This window comes from Scylla paramamosain, chromosome 41 (assembly GCF_035594125.1).
Source record: "Scylla paramamosain isolate STU-SP2022 chromosome 41, ASM3559412v1, whole genome shotgun sequence".
NCBI lineage: Eukaryota > Metazoa > Arthropoda > Malacostraca > Decapoda > Portunidae > Scylla > Scylla paramamosain.
Genome location: NC_087191.1, coordinates 3805912 through 3816966, shown reverse-complemented (window position 1 = coordinate 3816966; position 11055 = coordinate 3805912).

The following is an 11055-nucleotide window of genomic DNA, read 5'->3' as shown; positions in this document are numbered from 1 at the left end:
TGGGAAAGAGAGCGGTCGGATCAGGGCTAATACACAGTGAGACCATAAACCCCAACCGGCAAGACCTGTAGCTTGCCCCGGGTCGACAGGATGGGTCACTGATAGGTCAAGCACGCCTTGCATTGCTGACACGGTGCCTATATATTCCTCAAGTCATGTCTTCTCATACCCATTAATTGTGATACCTGACCACCATGTATTTTTTTTTTTCTACTTTGAAAATAGGAAAATAAGATGCAAGAACTAGGTGATTATAATGTCTCAAGAATGTTACCATTGCGACACTGAATGGCGACGTCACTGAGTGGGTCACACCGCTCACCACGGGAAAAGAGCGCCTGAGAGAGAGAGAGAGAGAGAGAGAGAGAGAGAGAGAGAGAGAGAGAGAGAGAGGGGGGGGGGGGGACTGGAAAAGGAGCAGAGGTACGAAATATAAAGAGAGAAAAGAAAGAAACAAAGGAATAAGAGGTAAGGAAAAAGGGACAGGCGGCAACAGTTTATGGCTGGGCGTGGCAGAAGGAACTGTTTGCGGGCTCAGACGACACGGAACGGATTTTTATATTATTGCTTTTCTTAATGAAATTAAAGTATATATATATATATATATATATATATATATATATATATATATATATATATATATATATATATATATATATATATATATATATATATATATATATATATATATATAGACCACTGTCTAGGAGAGTTAACTGTCCGCCACTGTTTATCGAGTCACCTAAACAATGTCAAATCCTCCACCATCCAATGGGTATAGCATCCAGGGCCCGCCAAGTTCTAGCCCTATGGCCTCTAGCAGTCGCGAACAGAATATGCCTAAGACTAACGTGTAGTGTTCCGGCTTAGAGACGTGTTACCACTCAAACTGCGCTACGCCGACCCTCATAGTCGTTACGTCCTGTTAAAATAACTATAAGTAACTACTGAATATTAAAGTTACACTTAGAATTATTTTACGTGTATTGCATTTGCATTTCTATTATTATTATTATTGCCTGTTGAAACTATTATGTATTATGGCAATCATATTCCCATTCATTATTACGGAATCAGATTGTGTTCTTATGACGCCTCTTTCTATTGATTGCATGCACATGATAAGTGGTAGTTCAATACTCCTCTTACTGATGTCAACTTAATTATCACTACAGGTTAATCACATGAAAGGGGGTCATTTCTCATCCTGAACCACTACAATCGTGACGGCGTCTACACTTTCATTTACCTTTACTGAACAAACTGATAAGCTAGCCTTTAATTTTTTTTTATCCTTCATGACCTACAGCAATTAAACTGTGCCTCCGTACTTGCATCTCTCTTAGTCAAACTCTTTCAACTCATGTCAACATCAGAAGGAGATTAGTAAAATTTTAAATGAGTATCTTTTAACTGTCTTCACCTAGGAAAACATGCAGGATATGCCAAATAGTGAACAGATATTTAGAGCAGATGAGAATGAGAAGCTGACAGATATTTCCTTAACTAGGGAGATACTGGAACAGGAGACAGATAGACTAAAAAAAGTTCAAGACACCAGGAGCAGATGAAATATATCCCAGATTACTTAAGTAATGCAAAGAGGTTATTAGTGAGCCTTTAGTTTCTGTGTTTAGGAAATCACTTGAGTCAAGTGAGGTACCAGTAATGTGGAGGCAGGCTAATGCAGCACCCATCTGTAAGAAAGGAGATAAAACTTTAGCGTCTAATTATAGACCTCTCAGCTTAATTTCAGTTGTAAGTAAAATAATGAAGTCAATAATAGCGAGGAACATTAGGGAGCATTTAGACAAACATAACTTGATAAATATAATCACAGCATGGCTTCGCGACTTCGTCTTGCCTGACGAACTTGTTAAGTTTTTACAGTAAAGTGGACAAGACAGTAGATAACGGTGATAGTTATGACATCTTATATCTGGACTTTAGTAAAGCACTCCATCAGAGGCTCCAGAGAAAGGTTAGGATACACAGGATAAATGGAAAGGTGTTAGGGTGGATAAGGTCATGGCTAAGCTACAGGCGATAAGAGTTTTAATAAATGACTCTAAATAAGAGTGGGGTCATGTAATAAGTGGGATGCCACAGGTATTAGCATTAGGCCTATTGTTGTTTTCAATATATATCAATAACTTGGATAGTGGAATCAGTAGTGATGTTAGTAAATTTGCGGATGGCACAAAGATAGGTAGATTAATTAAATCAGAATCGGATGCCATCTCTTTGCAGGCATATTTAAATAGGATGAATGAATGGACGGACAAATGGCAAATGCAGTTTAATATCAACAAATGCAAAGTATTTAGCGTAGGTAGAGGAAATACACACAGTAGGTACACAATAAACAACGAAACTCTGGTAGGTTCAGGGTACGAAAAAGATTTAGGAGTTATAGTTACCTCTGAACTCTGTCTAGGAAAGCAATGGATAGAGGCCAGAAACAGGGCAAATAGGGTATTAGAATTATTTTTTTTAGGAATGTTAAAAGTAGAAGGCCCGATATAATATTAAAGTTATATTTGGCGCTGGTCAGAACTCATCTAGACTATACTATGCAGTTCTGGTCTCCACATTACAGGAAGGATATAGATCTATTAGAATCAGTAGAAAGGAGAATGACTAAAAGGATACAGGGGATGAGGAGTATTCTTTACGAGGCGAGATTGAAGCTGTTAAATTTACTTTTTTTTTCTTTTAGAGAGACGTAGGTTAAGAGTGGTAGATGAGTGGAACAGGCTCAGCAATCATGTTGTTAGTGCTAAGACATTACGTAGCTGTAAGAGAAGATTAGACTGGTTTATGGATGGGAATGATAGGTGAGAATGGGTATATTTCATACAGGGACTGCCACGTGTAAGCCTGGTCGCTTCTACCAGTTTCCCTTATATTCTTAAGTTCTTATGTTCTTATTTACCTTTCCTTCTTGCTGGAAGTTTGCCTACATTCAGCTTGTTCCTGAAAAGGTTGACCGTTTTAATCCTTCAAACTACGGTCCTATTGTTTTAATTATCTGCCTATCTTAAGTTCTTAAATTTATCCTCAACAGGAAGATTCTTAAACATGTATCACTTCACAACCTTCTATATGATCACCAGTATGGATTTCGTCAAGGCCGCTCTACTGGTGATCTGGGTTTATTATTGAGTCTTGGTCGTCGTCTTTTAGAGATTTTGGTGAAACTTTTGATGTTCCCTTGGATATATCAAAAGCTTTTAATAGAGTCTAACACAAAACTTTGATTTCCAATTTACCTTCCTACGGCTTTTATCCTTCTCTCTGTAACTTCATCTCAAGTTTCCTTTCTGACCGTTCTATTGCTGCTGTGGTAGACGGTCACTGTTCTTCTCCTAAATCTATTAACAGTGGTGTTCCTCAGGGTTATATCCTGTTACTCACTCTCTTCTTATTATTCATCAATGACCTTCTAAACCAAACTTCTTGTCCTATTCATTCCTACGCTGATGATACCACCCTGCACTTTTCCACGTCTTTTCATAGACGTCCAACACTTCAGAAAGTAAACATTTCATGCTTGGAAGCCACGGAACGCCTCACTTCTGATCTTTGTAAAATTTCTGACTGGGGCACAACAAACTTGGTACTGTTCAAAAATTCAGTTCCTCCATCTATCAACTTGACACAACCTCCGCTATTTTCATGCTAACTGCTCTTCTGATCTTGCTAATTCCATGCCTCCCCTCCTCCCACGGCCTCGCTGCACAAGACTTTCTTCTTTCTCTCACTCATATTCTTTCTCTCACCCCTGTTCTGTCCACCTCTCTAATGCAAGATTTAACCAGTTTTCTCAACTCTGGATCTCCCTGCCTGCTTCTGCATTTCCACTTTCTTATGACTTGAATTACTTAAAGAGGGAGGTTTGAAAACACTTATTCCTCAATTTTTGACTACCGCTCTGGACCCTTTTCTGGGATTGGCATCTCAGTGGGCGTTTTTTTGTTATTGGATTTTTGTTGCCATTGGCCAGTGTCCTTCCTACATGAAAAAAAAAAAAAAAAATATATATATATATATATATATATATATATATATATATATATATATATATATATATATATATATATATATATATATAAATATATATATATATATATATATATATATATATATATATATATATATATATATATATATATATATATATATATATATATATATATATGAGAAGGCAGTAGACACCTACCGAAACGATAATTACTCCTAGTGAGGTCTAAAGCACTGTTCAGGGGGTGCTGTGAACTTATCATTAAACCCAACTGTGACCTCATTGAACGTTTCCCTTTGTGTCTCACTACACAAGGGGGCAGTCACAGCCTGCCCTCTAAAGACAACTCTCTTCCTCCACACAAAACTACAAGCACCTAATAACACACACACCCTTCACTCAAAAATTTCAAAATCATCATGGCGACTCCTACACCAGCCTCGGAGTCCCCATCCGGGGAGGAGACCATAAATGTCCTCAGGTTGGACTGCCTTTCTGTCGACGACCCTAAGTGTCTTGACACCCCCCTCAACTTTTTTTTCATTAATGTCTGCAACATTGGCGGTCTAAGACATAATTTTCAATCTGTAGAACACCACCTCTCCTCTTCTAAATCTCATCTTTTCCTCATTGAAACTTAGGTGTCTGAGGCAACTGACAGTAGCCTCTTTTATGTTCCCTCCTACTTTCTCTATCGTCATTTTCGATCCAAAGCTGAATGCTGCGTTTATGTGCGCAATGACTTAACCTGCTCTCGTGCCCACGCTCTTGAATCTTCCGAGTTTTCCACCATTTGGCTACGACTACAGAGTCACTCTCAAACTAAATTTTTCTGTGCTCTATACCTTTCACCTAACTCCTCTGACTATAAGAAATTCTTTAACTACTTAACTTCCAAAGTGGAGCACATTCTGACCCTCTTTCCTTTTGCAGAGATCTCCATTCTTGGAGACTTCAATGTTCACCACCAGCTTTGGCTTTTCTTTCTCTTCACTGACCATCCTGGTGAAATAGCCTTCAGCTTTGCTATCCTCCATGACCTAGAGCAATTGGTGCAACACCCTACCCGTATTCATGACCGTCTTGGAGATACGCCCAACATTCTAGACCTTTTCCTGACCTCTAATCCTTCTGCCTATATTCTCACCCTTTCTTCTCCGTTGGGCTCCTCCGATCACAACCTTATATCTGTATCTTGTCCTATTGCTCCAATCCCTCCTCAGGATCCCCCTAAGCGAAGGTGCCCCTGGCGTTTTGCCTCTGCTAGTTGGGGGGACCTGAGGAGGTATTTTGCTGATTTTCCTTGGAATGACTACTGCTTCTGTGTCATAGATCCGTCTTTGTGTGCTGAGCGCATAACAGAGTGTCTGGCATGGAAGAGTACATTCCTCACTCTTTTTCTCGACCTAAACCTTCTAAGCCTTGGTTTAACACAGCTTGTTCTCGTGCTATACATGATAGAGAGGTGGGCCACAAAAGATACTTAAGCCTTCCATCACCAGAATCTCGTGCACTTTATATTTCGGCCCGGAACCATGCGAAGTCGGTTTTCCAACTAGCCAAAAACTCCTTCATTAATAGAAAGTGTCAAAACCTTTCAAGATCTAACTCCCCTCTTGACTTCTGGCATCTAGCCAAAAATATCTCCAATAACTTTGCTTCTTCTTCTTTCCCTCCTTTATTTCAGCCAAATGGCACCACTGCTATCACATCTATTTCTAAACCTGAACTCTTCGCTCAAACATTTGCTAAAAACTCTACCTTGGACGATTTTGGGCTTGTTCCTCCCTCTCCTCCACCCTTTGACTACTTCATGCTACCTATTAAAATTCTCATCTCTAGGCAAAAGAGTTTTTATGAAGTTAGGCGTTCTGAGACGTCTCCGCCAGGTGCTAACTCTGTACAAGGGCCTTATCCGTCCATGTATGGAGTTTGCTTCACATGTCTTGGGGGTTCCACTCATACTGCTCTTCTAGACAGGGTGGAATAAAAAGCTTTTCGTTTCATCAACTCCTCTCCTCTAACTGACTGTCTTCAGCCTCTCTGTCACTGCCGCAATGGTGCATCTCTAGCTGTCTTCTACCGCTATTTTCATGCTAACTGCTCTTCTGATCTTGCTAACTACATGCCTCCCCTCCTCCCACGGCCTCGCTGCACAAGACTTTCTTCTTTCTCTCAACCCTTTCTGTCCACCTCTCTAACGCAAGAGTTAACCAGTATTCTCAATCATTCATCCTTTCTCTGGTAAACTCTGGAACTCCCTGCCTCCTTCTGTGTTTCTACCTTCCTATGACTTGAATTACTTCAAGAGGGAGGTTTCAAGACACTTATTCATCAGTTTTTGACTACTGCTTTAACCCTTTTATGGGACTGGCATCTCAGTGGGCATTTTTTTTTATTGGATTTTTGTTGCCCTTGGCCAGTGTCCCTCCTACATAAAAAAAAATATATAAATATATATATATATATATATATATATATATATATATATATATATATATATATATATATATATATATATATATATATATATATATATATATATATTCTGTCACGATCGCTTACTTACTTATGATCGTACGATCCCGGTTATCTTTCCAAGAATGTGGACGTTACACTGATCCCAGAAAGTTTTAAAGGTCTGGATTTTTAAATGCTTCGAGTGCCTACCCGACCTATTCGAAATCGCCAGAATTACACCCTCTCACTCTCCCTTTACCTTGACACAGCACACCTGGAGTCACCTCTAATACCAGATCAATGTTGGGGGAGTAGAAAACACGATTATTCTATGTTACAACCACTTATATTAATACTAACGATAATTCACAAACAACATAAGGTAGTACATGTTACTACATGACTTTCTCGTCACTTCACACAACACCAGAACCCGTTTACACCTCCACCAGTCACAGAAATATTTCCCTCAACCGCAGGAATTTACTCGGACGCCATTACCGCGTCCCCAGACAATAATTCCCGTATTTCACCTCCTCAAACCTCACAGGACATCAACATCATCGCCAAACATTACTCATAACACCATAACATCATCCCTAAATTCACCAATACACCACAACACCAGCTACCAAGGTCAACATCTCAACCTCCAATCACAAAATGGCTGCCAGTTTGACCTATGACTCCTTCGAACAGCGTCACCGGCACAACTCAACAACCGAATTTCAGCGGACAAGAGCTCTTGGTACCACAAAAGATTCACTAACCTGATCCTGAATATCAAGGTTATACCGCTACACCACTAATACTTCCACGCACTCACTCCACCACCAATCCACACCAAGATTCTTCCCTGAGAGCCACCACCTACTTCTCTACCTCACGACCTAAGGCGCTCTGCCTTCCCCTCCTTGGAATATGTTGTTGCCCACTCAAGCTCCCCTTTTTCCAACATATTTCCACCTCAATTATACTTCCCCCCTTATACATACAAAAGATATAGAGAACTTACATTATGAAATGAATAATATTACATGATATAAAATGAGTAAATAAGCCTTACACTACTTATAACCAATAATAAGGATAATGTCCGAAAGGTAGGTAACCGGAACACAGGGGACGCTAGGAAAATGTGATCCCTTTCAAGGTAAACTCGGACAATAAAATGACAAAAAACAAAACAAAAAAAAAAAAAAATATATATATATATATATATATATATATATATATATATATATATATATATATATATATATATATATATATATATATATATATATATATATATATATATATATATATATATATATATATATATATATATATAAATGAACATAAATATATATATATATATATATATATATATATATATATATATATATATATATATATATATATATATATATATATATATATATATATATATATATATATATATATATATATATATATATATATATATATATATATATATATATATATATATATATATTGTAACACTGTATTCGTATTCCCACAGGAGGAGGCAGTAGGCACCTACCGAATTGATAATTACCCCACATTGAGGTCTAAAGCACTGGATCAGTGGGTGTTGCTATCTTATTATTAAACCAAGATGTGACCTCACTGAATGTTTCCCTCTGTATTTCACAACACAAGGGGGCAGTCACAGCCTACCCTCTCTAGCGGGACACAAGTCACCGCTCCTTGCACTCCGTTTTCTGTCGTATTTTTCACCCTTCCGTTTTCACTCTCTCTACTGCACACGCTCTTGTCTTTCATCTCTTTTTCATCCCTTTATACATTTCTCTTACTTGTCACATTCTCTGCACGCTTTTTTACACATGTGTTACACATCTTCTCAATACATCTTACTACTCCTTTCTTCGCACAGACATAAACACACACATACACTCTCTTTTTCCATAATTTTGTGTGTGTCGTTTGTAATGTTCAGTAATTTGTATATATATTGTTCATATTTTTGTTGAATAAATAGAGGACACACACAATCACATACATACACACGACACTACTCGGCAGCCAAGCAGTCAAGACGTCCACCGCTCTCTCCCGACTTCGCTTCAGCAAGCTTACTGGACTCTGCTTCCAACATACTTGTTGGACTTAGTCTCTGCTTACTCGGCTGGACTTAGTCTCTGCTAGCTCGGCTGGACTTAGTCTCTGGTAGCCCGGCTGGACTTAGTCTCTACGTGACTAACCGGACTCAGTCTCCAACGAAGATTTTGTCTTCCAGCCCATTACTGACTTAGTCTTGGAGCGTAGGCTGGATCCTGTCACTCCTTGCGCTGCTGCACTCTGCCCAACCGCTGGACTTAGTCTCTGTGCTCATACAGACTTTGCTAGCACTTGCCTTTGGCTAAAAACCTGGGGTTATTACCCCTTATAGACATATCCTGTTACTCAGGGTTTGGTAACACTACCAGGGGGCCCCACGGCGTTCGAGGGAGCCGCCCAACGAGCTGCGGCCCTTAGGTAGTGCTTACCATTCACTTAGTATTCGCAGGGCTTTCTTGCACTTTCCCTTTCCTTTCTTCTGCGGTTTCTTTGCCCACTAGGTGGATTGCACTGTGGTACGAAGGTGAACCCCCTGGGCTTGCCTCAGGGGGGCCCCTCTAGAGGGGTGCTTATAGGAAGCAGGCAATCTCGGGCTGTAGGGTGTTAGGAAAGTCTCTCTTGAGGCAATTCCTTCCTTCCCTTCGACGCCTCTTAGAAGGTGGGGGACGTTGGAGGAGGAATTGTAGGCAGTTTTCTTCCCTAGGTAGTTGTGGTTCTGCTCCTCGGAGCAGTCTTGTTGCTAGGTCACTATAGGGAGCCAGGTCGTTCACTTGGCGGGTTTTTTCCCGGGCATAGGAGGTCGAATAGCGACCGACCTGTGCTCGGGCCGGCCTCACGTCCGTGAACGACTTGGACCCAACACAGAAACTGACACTATACACATTTACACACTTATGCCATGAAAAATGCCACGAATAAAGATAAAATCCAGTGACTCTAAAGACCCTAGGAAGAAATCTGGTTTGCTTGCCATCCTGTGAAATAATGATATATAAGTCACCAAACTGATCCCTGTCTCTGACGGATACGTAATCATCACCTCAAATGATGAAGACCTTGACAAAGTATTCCAACAAAAAACAACAAGTGAACTTAATGAAAATGATTTCTACCCTCTAATTCCACCAGAACTGAGAGCAAAAAGGTCTGTAATAGTTTTCAATGTTGACCCCCACATATTCAACAACGAGGAACAAGAAATACAAGATGAGCTCCAAGAACACAACGAATGGGTTAAGAATAATCTTAGCAGCATTTACAAATTCCCCAACTCCAAAACTTTAAAAATAACTTTTAGTCAAGCTGCAACAGCACTAAAAGCTCTAGACACCGGCCTGAAAATGTTTCAGATGAGCATCCCTAAACACAGAATACAGCAAGAAAAATTCTACCAACTCCAAACTTGCTTTAGATGCTACGCCATCGAGGATCACCATACCAACGCGTGTCCTCTAGATAGAGATTATAAAGTATGCTCTGAATGTGCAGATCAAGACCATTCATGGAAAGACTGCAAGAACACTAAAAAGAAATGCATAAACTGCAAGGGTGACCACAGAACACTATCCATGACATGCCCTATGAGAAAAACAGCAGTAAAAGAAAAAAGGGAAATGAGTAAGAACATCAACACCTACGCAGGGGCCGCTAAGAACACAGCATCAACACAAAGTTTCTCTGCTCATACTAACATAGACAAGGACCTTCACCTCAAAATATACTCTTGTATGCTTCATGCCCACATTATGAACATCTCTGAGCCTAGATGCTTTGAAGCTGAGCTCAACGCAACCTTCACAGCCAACAACTTGCCAACTATCAAGATCCCAAGAACCCCTAAGTCAGATCTCCTCATCAAAAAGCTCACAGAGGAAGAAGAAAAAACGGTAACAGACACAGAGATCACAATCAAACGCACACAAGACGGAAATAATAAGAAGCAAGATACCTACCAAGAGACAGGAACCATAGAGAAACCAAAAAGCAAGAACAGACTCCACAGCGGTGACATAAAATTACATATTTACACCTCAGAAAGCACAAGATGGCCACCACACCTGTCACCCACAGACCTGGTTAAGAACATCAGAGAAAATAAATTCAAGTTTACATACTCTGACCAATCCTTTGAAGATTCAGAAATTCTCCATCTTATTGAATTTAATGAAATAAAGATGGAAGAATCTTGCTGGTGCATTGTAGAAGATAGTGTTTTCCGCAAAATAAGATCAGGCCAGATTAATGATAAATCACCTCTACCCAAAGATCTAAGAAGACATAGAAAATTCTCTAAGTAAAACCAATATATAAATATGAATTTCATACAAAGAAGCATTAAATCTAACCAAACAATAAACTATACACAATAATGGCTCTTAATACACTTAAAGTAATACAACATAATGTCCAACACTGGAAAACCAGGAAAACCACACTATCAAATATTTACAGACACTTCGACCCTGACGTAATTCTAATTAACAGTC